The 16,507-nt window shown below is 34.0% G+C and overlaps 1 pseudogene; it reads right to left on the bottom strand.

The window, feature by feature from the left end:
• Positions 1-2,295: 2,295 nt before the first annotated feature.
• On the bottom strand, positions 2,296-15,316 carry LOC139508796 (uncharacterized; annotated as a pseudogene).
• Positions 15,317-16,507: the final 1,191 nt, after the last annotated feature.

Here is a 16,507-nt window from a genome sequence, read left to right on the forward strand (position 1 = left end):
AATATCTAGGTAAGTATCGGTTTCTATAATTAACAATAGAAACATGTTGACATACAAATAAAACATGAAATTCATAACCAACGCATTATGATATAAAGTACATATTCTCTCTGGTCTAGGTATATGTTGCCAACGGCCTGTCTCGATTGGAATACGTAAGTTCGATGTCCTTAATTTAATTACCCACCCTCTGTTTTGTTCAGATAGTCTAATCAGATATTTTTTCTAATCCAAAGTCCATTTTAAATGTCCAATAAAATTGTCCCCGAGATGAATTTTCTATATCTCTTAACCATGAGGTAATAAACTGATCACTCAATATTCGATCGAGATAATTTTTATCACAAGAGCCAATTTGATTCATGAAAATATATCCTAGACCAGGTTTGTTAAATATTGATTCTACAGAATCTATTCATTTTCAAATGACCATGATTCTTCAATGATAACATCAGCCTGTACAAAGAACTACTGAGTTTACTGCTATTGTTTACAACTGTACACCATTAGAAATCATTCTACATTTAACTCGAATTTGCAGAGGAAATCTTCCCAATTCTACATACACCATAAAATTGGAGTAGTATTTCGAACTTTTAAAATTCTTTTGCAAAATTTAAAATGCATCTGTTCAATACTTTTCAAATACTCAAAACCCCAAACTTCAGAACTATATTAAAGAATTGGTTCTATCATGGATTCAAATAATTTCAGTTGCAAAATACAGGAATGTTTTTGTTTCTAACAATTCTATGTATAAAATGCATAGATTTTTGTGTTTGGTCAATACGTTTCTTTTTGGTATCTAAAAAGTTACCGTTATATTAAAAACAAAAAACAAAAAAACACCTAAATAAATAAAAAAATCATGAATCTCAAGTTCTTTGTCTTGTAAAAAATGTTTAAACTGATTGTTGCATACCTTTTTCTATTTCAGATAAACTTTCAGTTTCATCTGCATATATTATAACAAATAATCTAAAAATATGTGCAATTCACTCTGAAACTTCTTTTACAGTTTCTAGTGGAATCCCATCTAGACTCTTAAAGTAGTTTTGAAAGTCATTAAGAAATCGAAAAAATTAAGAAATTGAAAAAAGGCGATAAATGCTCCCCCTGTCTTACACCTGCTAAACAAAAAAGGGGGGGAATCTGACTGACATCCATTATATTTTACACATGATTTGATTCCGTGGTACATATTAAAAATAACTTTGAAGCACTTCCCTTTGATATTACTCGATTGAATGTTTCCCCATAAACCAGATCTTAATACTGTATTTAATGCTTTCCAAAAGTCTACAAAAGTACATTTTGTTTTGCCAAATCAGAAATACAGCTCTATGAGTGCGTGACGTACATAAATAGTGTCTACCCCTTTCTCAAACCAGCCTGATTTTCATGTAAAGATGAAATTTCATTTGCCAAAAAAATCAATCGAGTATTGATTATGGATGTAAATAATTCCCTATACAACTAATAATTTTTTTAGCTCTATAATTATATGGACAAACTTTTAAAAAAAAACTGGTATAATTATGCCTGTTGTCAAAGATTCATGAATAATACATGTATTCAATATCACATTAAATAGTTTAGTAAAAGTGGTGGGTAGTTTTTTAAAACTCATTCAGTATCCTGAGGATTTACCATGTTTCAAGTTATTAATGGTATCCACGACCTCTTGTCTTTAATGACGTCATTTAAAATTTCATTATAAATTGGGTCACTACACAACGCATTGATGTCAATGCCATGAAGATCTTCTTCGTCACTTGCATTCATGTTTTTAAAATATTCATGAAAAGCATCAAAATCCCTTATAGTCATTTTTTGATAGTGCTCTCAGTCTATCCCATTGATAATTACACACCTTGCAGGAGATTAAAGTCACGATGTTGTGTGGTCTGCCTTTTGTGTTTTTTTAATTTTGTAAGTTATTTTAAGATTTAGAGGTGCACCGACTATGTTATATTATTTATTATTAGTATTAAATTCTAGGATGTTCTTTTTCATTCGTTGTCATATAAAAAGATAATAAGGCCACCCTTAAGAAATTGTTTGTTTGGCATTGCCTACCCACACTATCAGCAGGTGGGTAGGTAGGTAGGGAATTTTTTTTTTTTACATTTAGCTTTATATTTTCCAGACTGGTTTTCACAGGATAAAAAGAGGAAGAAATGACATTAAAGTATCTGACAGATTTATTAAATGCAACATATTAAAGGAACAAACAGCAAGAACCAAATTCTTTTTTTTTATAATAAAACATTTCAAACTAATATGTATCAAAGTCTATAAATTCTTTATTGGGTTTCTCTTTGGGGTTTCTTTGCCAGCTGCATGGCACTGTACACACACTGGCAAAACCACTCGGAATGTTTTCATAAGTTCCTGATCCTTCTGCACTCCTTCTGCTGCACAATGGCAGCACATGTCCTTCCGAGTGTTGTTGGCAGAATAATATGGGAATTCAATATGGGAGTTGCAACTAAGCTGCAGTCTTACAAATACTAAGCCTTGCAGTGCATCTCCTATATGAAATAAAATATAAATATGTTTCAATGTGTCAGACAGAGGTATCTGAAAAACATGTATTAAACTTAACATTTAGTATTAATAGACATGAATTTACTAAACCATGATCATAATGAGGTTAAAGTCAGATTGTGAAAAAAACATTGAATGCAATATAATACTATCAAATTCATTCATTGACTGTGTTTAATGAGTACAGAATTCTATTTGTTTTGCAAAAGAAGATGCAAGTAGCCATTGAAGTACTATCAGGCTAGCACTGCCTGTCTTACCGAGTTCAGTTTTAAACATGCTTCAATGGAAACTATTAAAGTGCATTTTTAAATAAATGATCTTATACAATTAAATATGTGTCTCTATTATAACACAGTGTTTTTGTGTTTCTTTTTTTTCTTGTTTTTTTTTGTCTATACAATGTACATGTATCTTCAATGTTAACTGTCAGAATCATTTTAACCTGGCATTGGAAAAAAGGCAGAATAATTTTTAAAAGCAATACCATCAGGTGTAATTAAAGCACCACAGGTGTAATCATGTTTTTCTAGCAATCTTGTGAGACTTCTGGGCTCTCTTACTGACAGCTTTTTTTTTGGAATACAAACATCTAGGTTTCCCACATTCAACACAAGTAACAGTTTTCCTCACGTTTTGAGCAGTTAGTTGGTTGTTCTTCACACCCTAGAATATAGAATTTTATGAGGATATAAGAAGAGAGAACAAAATACTTTAATATTTGTCAGAAAAACAAATCATAAAGCTTTCAACATGTTTGGGTCTTTTGAGTACATTTCCGATGGCAACACTAAAATGACACTAGCATATAATAGCAGTATGTACTTTACCCTTTTCCAGGTTTAATTGTAAAGATTGTTTTTTACCTATGCTTAATAGTTTTCTGTCAGAGTGTCATATTTTAAAATATATCATTTTAAGTTCTTTTTTATGTTTATTATTAATTTTCAACACATCTGACACATTGAGTTTAAATTTAGTGTCAAACATACACACACATACTCATTGTTGAAGGCCATACAGTGACCTAAAGTTAATTTCTGTGTCATTTGGTCTCTTGTATAGAGTTGTCTCATTGGCAACACAATATCTTCTTTTTTATATACTCTTTAAAAAGGAAATCATGTTAAAATTACAAACCTGAAGTGCTTCGGCAACAGAAGCTACGGTTTGGTTTGAAGATGAGGGCCTGTCCGAATCTGTTGTTGTTTTCCCAATAACATCCGTTAGTGGCTGAAAATGATCTTTATCATGTGATAACACAGGATCAGGTAATGGTGGAAACTCCTGTTGCTGACACCGCCTTAGTCTACAGCATTCTGCATTCCCACATTTACGTATTTGGAAAATGTAGTTTCGCTGTAGACAATGTGTGGCCAGAAATTTCTGGTAATCTGAAATAGAAAAATATCATATCACTAATACATATTTACATGGTCAGGTTGGTGTTGTGCATGAGCCAGGAACTGCTGGTACCTGCTATTGTAGGTGTTTGCATTTTTATTTAGTTTGACAGTGAAGACGCATTTTGTGTCTTGGGCTCTGACATTTATCTGACATCATCTCTTCTTTTTTTCAATTATTAAAACTACTGTATGTTGTCTTGTCTGACATTGTTTTGTTTATTAAAGTTTGGTGTCCCTCATATAATTGTCTACTTATTTGATGTACTATAAATCTGACTTGAATAACATGTGGTATGAGCGCTAATGAGACAACTCTCCATCCAAGTCACAACATATAAATGAAAGTTAACGTCAAAGTATGGCCTTCAACACAGAGCCTTGGCTCACACTGAACAACAAGCTATAACTTAAGTACATAAGTAAAACCTAGTTTCAAAGTACCTGCTTTTTTGGCTAGATCCTTCATCTGATATTTCCCAATTTCTATAGCTGCGTCTATATTATGTACTTGTGATTCAAACTCAAAAACATTCTCATCAGAAGATGCTTTATGACATTTGAATGGTTGGCCTTTTAATTCCAATCTTTCAGTACGGTTCTGTAGAACTTCAATGATGGGTCCAAGTGATTCAAGCCATTCTCCTTTTAGATTTGGTACTCTTTCTGCTTTCTTTCTAATTTCAGCCATAGAATTTACAGACCTGAGAACTTGTTCCATATCTGAAGTACATTCTGATCTGGCAAGTGCTGCATTTTGTAATGCAATGTTAAGTGTACTCATGATTCTTTCCACAGGATTAATCCAGGAGTGCCCAGGAGCAGTGCGACCAGCAATAAGAATATCTAAATCTAAGTTTTTGAATAGTATGATTAATGACAGTTTCACAGAGTGATATGTGATACGGTGGTCGGGCCCACCGTCTGAAAATAGCATGAGTACAGGTGATACCTCTTCTGCAAATAGTAAATTTCTTTGCATTTCAGCAGCATGACGCCATGGACTGCTGGCTTGGAAAATAGAATCTTTATATGTAACATTTACTTTTCCTTGGTAAAATGACCCTCCTTTTTCTTCAGGTATTTGAACATTCAAACTAACAGAAGGAGTAATTGAACCCTTGCTTGACACATCATGGTCCAAAGCACTCAGAGTTGATCCTGTTGGAACCAAGCTTTTTTTGCCTCGAACACCTGTTGACACATATTGGTGTGGTTCGCCAATGTCAATTTTAGATTTATCATCTATGCTTAAGAATGTTACATGTTCACGATACATTATTGCATACTCCCTCATGTACTTGTATTGTGCTGCACAATAATGATCATCTTGGTGTGACAAACGTAACTGTCTTGTTTGTACTTTAAATTGTAAGGGAACCTTTGATTTATACAGCTTTGATGTATTAAGATAAGAGTTTTTGGGAGTGAAAGCAAATAAAACAGTGGACTCGCTTGGAATAGGTGTTTCTGGTTCTATATCATTTTTCACATCATTGATAAGGTCTCTAACTGAAATGTATTTTGCAAGATGCTCAATTCCGTGACGTCTTTCGTCTGCTGCAGACATCTCATCAACCTTAGTTTTCAATAAATCAAAGAAATTATCAAATGTATCCCCAGGTCTTCCCTTGTTCAAATGGCGAAGATCTAAAAAAAAATCTTCGTCCTCAGACAAGATAGCATGTCGAACTCTCGAGTCCATAGCAGGGTTCTGATCTGATGTAGCATCCATAGTCAGGTCTGAGTATATAGAACGTAGAATGTGCTTTGGAATGCTTACAGCATTCAAGTTGCTGTATTTATTTATGAAGTCTCTTCTCATACGACGGGTATGATATTCTGGTAACTTTGGTTTAAGTGTGTCTATGACCTTAAGTGCATCATTCATGACCTCATTTAAACCCCTATGTTGAGGAACTTTCCATATGAAAACTGTGGATCCTACAGATCCTCCTGGGTTATAACTTAACTTATTGATAGGTTGAGACAGTTTCAGGTTTTGCAAAAACCTGTATCTGGACCATGATGTTTTCGGTGAATCCTCTATGAACACATGGATGTCTTCATCCAAGTACAAATATTCGTAATAATCAAGTTTTAGCATTGCTGAATCAAGAATGGAGTACTTTCTATCAACAATTGATACAGATGGAACATGTGACAGGAAAGCATTTTTTGCAACTTCACGAACTGGGTGTTCTATGCCTTGTCTTTGTTTTTGCTCTTCATTTGATTTATCTAAGTATGCGGAATAGGAATTCAAGCTTTGTGAGAGATGAATCAAGTCAGTTTTAAAATTGTTCCAAGTTGTAGTACATGGTAATGAAAGAACGTCAAACAAGAGAGAACTATGGAGCTTCAGAGTAGCAGCAGATAAAACAGGGGCTTTCTTTTTATGCTTTCTCCAGTCATTGTAGCCACAATATGAATTCAAAAACCTGCAACACAAGGAGACAATATATAATCAAACCGAACACAAGTTTTAATAATATTTAAATTTCATGTCATTGAAGTTAAAACAGAATATTCAGTAACCATTGCCAACCCAAATTTTACATTCTTACATACTGCCAGTAATAAAAACATTTGATGTATATTTTATAATCTTTGGAAAACTGTACTTCGAAAAAACATTTTCTAAAGCAGCATTTCAATGTCTGATATGTCAGAAACATGTATAAATTTATATATTGAATAAAAAAAATATTCTCTGACATCATATGTCTGTCTGTCTGTCTGTCTGTCAGACAGATAGAATATATAATGGTATTGTTGGACATCAGTGTAAACTGGACACAAGTTCTGACATAACTAGTTTTTAAAACTTAATTCTATGTTTTACATTTATTAAAGTGTTAAATTTTAATCAATATACATTTAATAATTAAATCTGCAGAGGTAAAAACACACCGTGTTGGAATACTATATGAAGGATCCTTTTGGCATCTAGTTTCAAACTTGTCTTTGCTTCCGTCAATGTACCATAGAGCATTTACAATCACACCAACATGCTTCTCAATTGTACTATTAAACATTGAATTTGGGAAAAATGCCTTTTCTGTAACCATCTGGTTTACCAAATCATTATACAGCTTATCTTTGGCTGAAAAAAAAAAATAGTTTCTGTGGAAACTATTTTTAAAAATATATAGCAAAGTTGCCAATACAAACCACAGACATGTGCCAGCAGGAAACTGACATTAACCATATAACATTTCAGACATGAAAACTGAACCTTAATTTTGACTGCCCATTGAACAGAGGCTTGATGTTGCATTTTGAAGTTGTAAAGTTATTATATTGTAAACGGCTTGACTATTATGCAGCTCCTTGTACAACTAGACCATGATAAAGATTTGTTTGATGAAAATATGTCAGATGCATGCCAGACAAACTTGTTTTACAGATATGCTTGGTAGGGTTGTAATGCTTGTATGATTACCACTTCCAGGGTTCTGGACATGCACATGATCATGAGCCCTTAACAAAAATTGGAAAAAGGGGGGGGGGGGGGTGATCAACACTGCCCAGGTACACTAGATACATTTATAAATATGTTGCAATCTGACAAATATCTTTTCTGTGTTAAAAATGTCAGATCTTATTCTGAAATGTTTTAAACAAATGAAGGGGGTAGTAAATTCAATGGAGGGGGTGGTAATTAATTCAATATGACACAAGATGCTAGTCTTTTTATAAATATGTATGTTTTGTACCAGGCTAGCATCTACTGGTACAAAACTACTAACCTGTAAATCTGGGACCATTTTGGTCTTTAAGTGTTGGTGCTTTTGTGCAGCTCCCCCGTTCTGTCATCATCATTTTGAAAGCATCGTTTTGACTTTTAGGTGCTTTTTTTTCTGTGTCAGGGCAAAACTTGTGAATGATAAACCTTACGTATTTCAGAGATTTATCAAATGTTAAAGCAACAGAAATTTGTTCTGTCATATCTGGGTGGAAAGCTTCTATCCCGTGAAGAGACGACGTCAAGCAGACATCGACTGTGTCTGCTTTTCCAAAAGTAAAATCAGAGTCCTCTAAAAGGTCTTTCAACACATCCTCCCACGATTCTTCCAAAGAATAACTAAAAATCTTGTTTTTTATGAAATGTTCACCCCCCCTGAACTGAAGCATTACAGCATAGGGGGATGCTTTCCGCTGCCGGCCTCTTTGACATTATATTTTCATATTTTTGGCAGACGTTTTTCTATTCAATGTCAGTTAAACGTTTGTTCTTAAAACAGAATACAACAAACGCTTTAACGATCTTGATTTGGAAAAAGTCAAACCCGGAACAAAATCCGCGGATACGATCAAAATTCCGGCACGATTCCGATTTTTTTTATTACAAAAAAAAAAAAATATCTGAAATGCAAGAAAAATTATTTGGGCGGCAGGTTTCCAGTGGGTCGGACGGCAATGCCAAACAAATGAAATTTTATTTTAGGCCTAAGTATTATTATACTACTTTTTCTGGTAAGACCGAGACCTTTTTTTTTTCAGCCTCATGCTTCTCGAACAGTTGATTTCAAATGTAAACGGGAATCGTCAGTTTGCATCCTGGGCAACTGTTGAAATTGTAAATAGGACACTTTGGGAATAAACTAGTATTTATTAAAAATGTAAAAAAAATCAATTTCTTTCTAATTATAATATGCCGTATTTTGAGTTCATGACTATAATAGTAAATTGCATGTTGTAAACAATGAAATATGTATGGATAACGACATTAAAATTTTAATACAAATTGATAGCGATACGACGAAAAGTTCAGTTGGTTTGACTGGTGTGTTTTCAGCTGATATTTCTTGGGCTTTATAACCTCTAAAAAGTTTATTCCTTTATCCTTGAATAGTTTCTTGATAGTTATCCAGGACGCCAGCATTTCTGGAACATATCTTGGCAAGTATATTGATGACTGTCTGGGAATAAACATTCCGACATCCAGTAACAAGTAATAAGTAATGTTTTCACTTAATATTCCATTAGATATGTATTTCAATACGGCAACTAAGTCTTTGTATCTCCCTTTCTCTTTTGAATCCCAGAAATAGAAAAAAATATTTTGGCTTGTAATTGGAGGCTGTGCTGTTAACCGCAAATTTCATCATTTTACTTGTAAATAAAGGCAACAGTAGTATACCGCTGTTCAAAAATTCATAAATCGATAAAGAATAAGAATGTGTCCAAGGTACACGGATGTCCCACTCGCATTATCCTTTTCCATGTTCCATGGACCGTGAAATTGGGTAATAATCTAATTTGGCATTAAAATTAGTAAGATTATACTATAGGGAACATATTAATTATGTACTAAGTTTCAAGTTGATTGGACTTCAATTTCATCAAAAACTACCTTGACCAAAAACTTTAACCTGAAACTCCCACTTTCATTTTCTATGTTCAGTGGACCGTGAAATTGGGGTCAAAGTGTAATTTGGCTTTCAAATTAGAAAGATCATATCATAAGCAACAAGTGTACTAAGTATCAAGTTATATTTTATGCACAACCTACTATCGTAGGTGGGGCATAACAAAACAAATCTCGGTTACAAACTAAAACTGAGGGGAACGTATCAAATATAAGAGAACTACGACACAACACCGAAATGTAACACACACAACAAACGACTGTAATGTAACAATGGCAATTTTCCTGACTTGGAACAGGGCATTTAATGAAAAAATGGTGGTTTGGACCTGGTTTAGGGGCATGCCAAACCTCCCGCTTTAATGGCAGTGTTAATTATAACATTAAACTCACAACATTACACGACAGGGTTACAATAAATAAACAGATAAATTGGAGAAAATATAGGAAAGAGAAACAAACGAATAATAGCTATCAAAAGGTAACAGGTTAAAAAATTGTATATGCACCAGACGCGCGCTACCTCCACACAAAACTATGCTAAGATGTAAAAGGTTTTAAGAGCCATAACAACTACAAAGTTGAAGATCGTCGAGGACCAAAAGTTCCAAAAAGTTGTGAGGCCAGGGTTATCCGCCTGGGATAAAAACATCATTATTATCAAGAATAATACATAGTTTTGCAAACAGTAAATTTTATAAAATGACTATATAATAGATATGTTCCAGACCATATGAGTATTTGGACCGTACGCGTACGGTCCGGACCGTATACGTATACTCGTACGGTCCGACCATACGCGTACGGTCGGACCGTATGTGTATACGTGTATGGTCCAGTATGAACTGACCATACATGTTATTTGATAATATGGGTTACATCTATACAAACATTTATCACAATCTTTATTTTTAGTTTTACAAATTGTTATTATTACATAAGATAGATAAAATGAACTACCTAACAATTTAAATTAGATATTTGTTAAATTGTATATCTGAATCCTATTTTGAAACTCTCGCCAAAGGTGACACTCGCTACCAAAAGTATATTTTTCATATTTACATCTTTTCAGTTCATGCATGTTCCTTTCGATTGGCATTTTTTTTTTTAAAGTTGCTAAATATTCTAAAGCTATTGTCCTCCCACATTATTCGCATTCAATTTCAGTGAGAATAATTGTCATAATTTAATTAGTGTATTATGTATTACTGATCTACATGCTAAATACTAGAGATTTACAGATTTAATTAGCGTGAATTTTTTAAATAGTTAAAATGTAAAGTTTTTATTTCAATTACAATTGATTTTTTTTTCTATTTATTTGAGAGTTAAGTTATGTTGATCTGTTATATGTATTTGTATCTAGTACAATTGACCAACTCCTTGATATTAAACCGTATGAGTATTTCGAAAAAGTACGCATACGGTCCAGAACGTCCGAATACTTATACGGTCTGGAACAGATAAACATGATTATAAAACTGAAGTGGTGACTAGCTATAGCATAAAAACGAATACATTACAAAATCACAGCCCTGTTAGCCAGTCAATGCAACGCCCAAAGTGACGTCACATTTAAATTTCTAAAACGTGTTCCGAAAATTAAAAAAGAATTTGGATGAAATTCAAGATTAGATTTGGATGAAATTCAAGATTAGATTTGGATGACTTATCTAACTTATATTAATAACCGTGAAAAGTATAATACTAATTAATATTTGATTGTAGTAGTAATTAGACAATTATTTGTATTATCTACCTTAGTGGGTGTTTCTTCTGATCAAACTGCAAACCAAATATATTGAAAATTTCGTTGATCCAAAATTAAATCTACCAAATGAACTGGATGAGTAGATATCCCCAACACAACACACGAATACAACAGAAAAAAATATGATTTACAACTACTAACGTTAAGATATTTCACAAAATTCGATGACAACAACAAGCACAACAAATTAATTTGGGATGGAAAAGTACCGTGCCACGTCTTAAAGCAATACGAATTTACGATCAGCAAAACAGTCACGTTCGGTAATAAAAAGATCAGACGACGTTATGACAAACCACAATCTAACACGTGGTAAAAATGTCCATAGTTTGTTTGGACAAAGAAACAACGTATGGATCAACCAATTCGTGATGGTGTCCGTAAAATTTACGGACTGTCATTTTTAATCTATCCTACTCATAACTTTGTTGGAGCAGTTTCTGCGTTAGGAGCACACACCTGTATATGAAGTCCGTATAGTGTGAACATGCACGAGAATAACGTATTAATTGAGATATGTAAACACCATACGAAGGGGCAGAGGGTATGGTACTGCTGAGAAATGGGAAATTGAAATCGTCCCGTTTATCATAGATTTTCGTGTGAAGTCGTCCATGTAAGGTGTTATTTAATCGCTCTTTTGTTGCATGTTTTCACCACTTGTGCATGTACATGTCTTGTATGTTCATTTTATAAAATATATCCTTTGATTCATTATGTAATTGAATCATGTCTTATTTCCTTCTACTTATAGGATAATACTCTCTCATAAATACTGTTTATACTAACATAAGTAATTATTTGATACAAAAAATGTAGTAATACAAATACGGATATTTCTTAGAATTAACGGTCATCCTTTAAAAGTTACGGTCATCTTTTAACCACTTACGGTAACCCTTGTTATGAATCGCTGGTACTGTTACGGTCATTTCGATTGTGATTTACGGTCACCTTACCGATTTTTTAAATATAATTTTCTGTTTCGTGCACATTTCTCGGTAGGAAAGGAAGTTTGTGATTTCCGTGTGAATCTTTTATAAATTTATATCATATTAATGTATGGCTTTGTAAAGTCCATGATATAGAAACACTTTAATAGATTATAAAGATACTGATCTAATTTTGCATCCGACATCTTGGTATGACCACGAATCGAGTTACGGTCATCAGCTTTACCCCAGTGATATATATAAGTTGATCCCATAACGAACACTTCAGTCTCGAGCTGTAAGACAGTGAGCAGTAGCATTTCAAACAATATCAAATATTTGAACATTAAAAGTTTGTTGTAATATTTGAATTACATTTAAATAAGACTTTTTTCAATCTTTGTTTAAAAGGATTTTACTGTTATTAACTAATTATGTTTCGATAACACCAATACAATGCACAGTGGAGATTAAAAGCTTTAAGTTACCTCATTTTCTTAATAAACACGTCGATTGCTTTTTTTTCTTGCTGTTTTCTGCGTTGACTTTTTTCTTGATAGCGTTCTCTTCCTTCTTTCGTTTGTGCAAGCGTTTTGCCGCAATACATTCATCAGACGTGGGGATTCGTTGACCAGTTTGTTTCTTTTTCTATTTTTGTTGTTTCTCATCTCGTCTTTCACCTCTTCCCTTTTCTGTTCATCAAGGTGTTAAACTTGATCATGAAGTGCTATCTGGGAGAGAAGCTTGATGTTAGTTTCAGGATTAACACCATCATATGGCGGTTGATATATTGCCTCCTCGGATCTTGTAGCAGAATGTTTTTGTGGTGATATTTTCAACTACTTGTATGGCGGGTTCAGGGTCTTCAATTTGTTCAATGTTTGTAGGGTTGGAAGGCACGAAGGCTTCAAGGGGAATGGCAGATAGGTTCGATGGAAAATACCACATGCTTTGAACCCACTAACGATATTGGTGTGGCTGAATGCAGGCTTAAATGCCTCATTACAGAGTTTCCCCAATTCCATCTCATTACCAAATTATTTGTTGATTTAGATGTAGAATCGTCACATGCAGAGTTGTAGTACGGTCTAGCAGACATAAGTAATGTTTTGTAAGGGCCGGTAATCCTAAAATCTTAATGTTTTGCCTCAAACCTTCTTCTAGTAAATATAACGCTTCATGCGAGCTGTGCTGGTCTTTCTGGGTCACAGTTTGAAAAAAAACATCATGAAACATTTGAGGCACCCTGCTTCCTCAATCCATTCATTCTATTGATATGTCCACATCACATTTTCAGGACCTTTTAACCGGTTGAAACCATATAAAGATGTTTCTGTATTTCCTTTAACAATAACCATTGTGCGCATTGCAGTACCTGCGGCACTAATACAGGTTACGACCGTGACTGATTCCCTTGCTTTTTAAACAAAACCCGGGTTCTAGAACACTTTTTTACCTATGAATGTGACATATTCAAATTTGTTTCGTCCATGTTCCTAATGACATTTGGCGAATCTTTTCAATTAAGGCCAGCTTAATATGTTTTCTAGATCTTTGAAGTAGTTATCAACAATTAGCCTGTTCAAATTTAGTCATAGTACTAGCTAGTTTTTCTGACATACGAAGCACTAGTTCTGGATTTCACTTTCTAAATCCGTCTCACCAAGCCTGACTGGGAATGCCTTTCGAAAAGGGGTTGTAAGCTTCATAATCGTTGCTAAATGTCTTTCTTAGAAGCTGTTTTCTTGAAACTCCGAATCATTGCCAATTATCTGACCTCATTAACCAAATGTAATATCTGTGTACGAGTAGTTTTCATACCTCGGACGGACCTGTTTAACAAAAATCTTTTGACCACATCAATCTAAACTGACATTATTTGCTCTTTCTTTCTGCAAATCTGTATAGCTGCACAGTACTTCAGTTTTAATTTTAGGTCAAGAGGGACTGTTACTATACAAGTTACAGCAATATTGTATGGAAAACAATTTTGTTCGCATCAATTTATAGTGCCAGCATGCAGAGGCAGATCCAGCCATTTTAAAGGGGGGGGGGGGGGGGTTCCAACTATATGCTCCCATTCAAATGCATTGATCGTCAAAAAAAAGGGGGTTCCAACTCCTGGACCCCCCCCCTCTTTTCAGATCCAGCCATTTTAAAAAGGGGGGGAGTTCCAACTATATGCTCCCATTCAAATGCATTGTTCGTCAAAAAAGGGGGTTCCAACTCCTGGACCCCCCCTCTTTTTTTTTGACCGCATCAACCAAAACTTACCATATTTGCTTTTTAGCTCACCTGGCCGAAAGGCCAAGTGAGCTTTTCTCATCACTTGGCGTCCGTCGTCCGTCGTCGTCCTGCGTTCACTTTTACAAAAATCTTCTCCTCTGAAACTACTGGGCCAAATTTAACCAAACTTGGCCACAATCATCATTGGGGTATTTAGTTTAAAAATGTGTCCCGTGACCCGGCCAATCAACCAAGATGGCCGCCATGGCTTAAAATAGGACATAGGGGTAAAATGCAGTTTTTGGCTTATAACTCAAAAACCAAAGCATTAAGAGCAAATCTGACATGTGGTTATATTGTTCATCAGGTCAAGATCTATCTGCCCTGACATTTTCAGATGAATCGGACATTTCGTTGTTGGGTTGCTGCCCCTGAAATGGTAATTTTAAGGAAATTTTGCTGTTTTTGGTTATTATCTTGAATATTATTATAGATAGAGATAAACTGTAAACAGCAATAATGTTCAGCAAAGTAAGATCTACAAATAAGTCAACATGACCAAAATGGTCAGTTGACCGCTTTAGGAGTTATCTCAGATGGTGCCATTAAAACAAAATACATATATGGTTTGGCGATATCTGGCCACAGCTTTTATTCATAATATGATAGATTCATACAATATATAATATATATATATAGATAGATAGACCATAGACCCATGTATATGTAGATAGATCTATGGTCGGTTACCCGAAGATAATATGGCAACCAGGTAGATAGATAGATGTGAAGATAGATATATATGAAAATGTAAAGATGCACCGTGGGATACACTGGTGCTTTAAATTTAGAAAACACCGTGGGATACACAAGTGTAGTCTGTATTATCCAAAAACCTTAAATTTCATAGTTAACATTAAGATTCTATGCAGCGAATTCTGCCATTTACGGGAATATATTTATGATGCTCAAAGTTCAAATAAAAGTCACTTTTCTCAACAGCAAACAAGTTAACATCATCAGTCAAATCTGTATCATCACTATCACCGACACAAACCTGAAAAATAAATACAAAAGAGCAGTATCTTGTTCAATAAAAAGGAGTGGGATGGCGGGTTTTCAAGTTTACCGCTTACAAAATTTAAACAGCTTGCTTGCTGCGAGGAAATTCTAAAAAGGACTAAATGACGATGCACCGTGGGATACACTGGTGCTTTAAATTTAGAAAACACCGTGGGATACACAAGTGTAGTCTGTATTATCAAAAAACCTAAAATTTCATAGTTAACATTAAGATTCTATGCAGCGAATTCTGCCACATTGACGGAGGAAAACAGAGACTCTGTCAACCGCCATAAAAAGGGCGGTTCGCTGCAAAGCTGTGAACCAGATATGAGATAACTACAGATAGGTAGATAGATATTTTTATTTAACGTACAACTTGGGTAAATATATAAATATATTATATATATTAAATAATCTAGATAGATAGATAGATATTATTTAACGTACAACTTGGTAAATATATAAATATATATATATATATATTAAATAATCTAGATAGATAGATAGATAGATATTATTTAACGTACAACTTGGTACATATATATATTAAATAATCTAGGTAGATAGATAGCTATTTTATTTAACGCTCAACTGGTCCATATATATGATAAATGTCTAGATAGATAAATAGATATTTTTATTTAAAGTACAACTGGTACATAATATATGTTAAATAATCTTGATGAAGTTTTGTGAACAACAATTTTACCTACACAGATAAAAATACTTACCAAAACTACAGCAAACCACAAGATAGTTGATTGTAGTTGTATATCATAAAATATAGTATTATAGTATATCAACAAATAATATAAAGATGTTAAGAATTCATTTCATAAGCAGGTTAAGGGTGACAAGTGAAAAACATCTAGTTGAAAATGTTCTGGTCTGATCGAAAATCATAATATTTTAAGTAGCAACCCAACAGCTTATTATAACGGCAATAAATAGTTGTAAATTCTATAGCAGCACCAGTCCATGCTTGCATTGGTCTAAATTGAGACAATCCTTACTTAAGAATGATGAATCTCACACTCCATCTGATCCTACTCACAGATACTCACAGATCCTCTTCTGACTGTAGGATTCCTGAGGAATCCTCTTCTGTCAGCTCCTTGTCTAAACTTTTTTTACTTAGGTCCATCATGTTCTTCATCTCATTGGCAAAGACCCACTCTAGAAC

The sequence above is a fragment of the Mytilus edulis genome, unplaced genomic scaffold, assembly GCF_963676685.1.
Source record: "Mytilus edulis unplaced genomic scaffold, xbMytEdul2.2 SCAFFOLD_521, whole genome shotgun sequence".
Lineage (NCBI taxonomy): Eukaryota > Metazoa > Mollusca > Bivalvia > Mytilida > Mytilidae > Mytilus > Mytilus edulis.